An 807-nucleotide genomic window follows, 5' to 3' on the forward strand; every position below is an offset into this window, starting at 1 on the left:
ATTGTTCTGTAGTTTCCACATTCGGTTGGGTCGCCTTTCTTTGGGATACGAACAAATATCGATCCCTCCCAGTCAGTTGGCCAAGTGGTTGTTCTCCAGATTTCTTGGCACAACTTGGTGAGCACATCCAGGCAGCATCTGTCAACTGAAATATGTCAATTGGTATACCATCTATTCCTAGAGACTTATTTTTTGCCATTTCCTTCAAAGCAGTCTGGACTTCTTCTTTCATCACCATAGGTTCTGATGCATAGCAACTAATTTAAAAGGCCATGGCCTGGATTAAGCACACGTTAGTCTCTAGACTGACATTGTTGCTTTTTAGCACTCTGGGGAGGTCCCTGACAGCAGATTTTCCCAGTGCAATTTATCTTTTGATTTCCAGACTGATAGTGCCAAGAGTGTTGATTGTGAAACAAAGCAAGCTGAAGTTGCTAACAACCTCAATCTCTTCTCTACCTATCTTGAAGCTGACAATTGGCCCAATGGTCAGAATTTTTGTTTTCTTTTTTTTTAATTTTTATTAAATGTTATCAATTTTAATGAACATTTAAAGAGATTTTGGATTTCCATTTATTCATTGTTGTACTACTTTCTCTACACCCCCAGTTCGTTCCTCTTTTTTTCCCCCCTTGAAAGTCTCTTTTAATTGTCCAATTGCCACAGTGCTTGTCAAAGCCAGTTCTGATTAACCTCATTTGTCAGTGTGTCTTTTGCCATTACCTATAACTCCTCCCTGAGAGACTTCACCCTGATTCATAAGGAAAAGGGGAGTGCATATTCTCTTAGCTACTTCCTGCTGAAAAG

The sequence above is a fragment of the Elephantulus edwardii genome, unplaced genomic scaffold (genome assembly GCF_000299155.1).
Source record: "Elephantulus edwardii isolate Elephantulus edwardi_28Jun2011 unplaced genomic scaffold, EleEdw1.0 scaffold00051, whole genome shotgun sequence".
In the NCBI taxonomy this organism is placed as follows: Eukaryota; Metazoa; Chordata; class Mammalia; order Macroscelidea; family Macroscelididae; genus Elephantulus; species Elephantulus edwardii.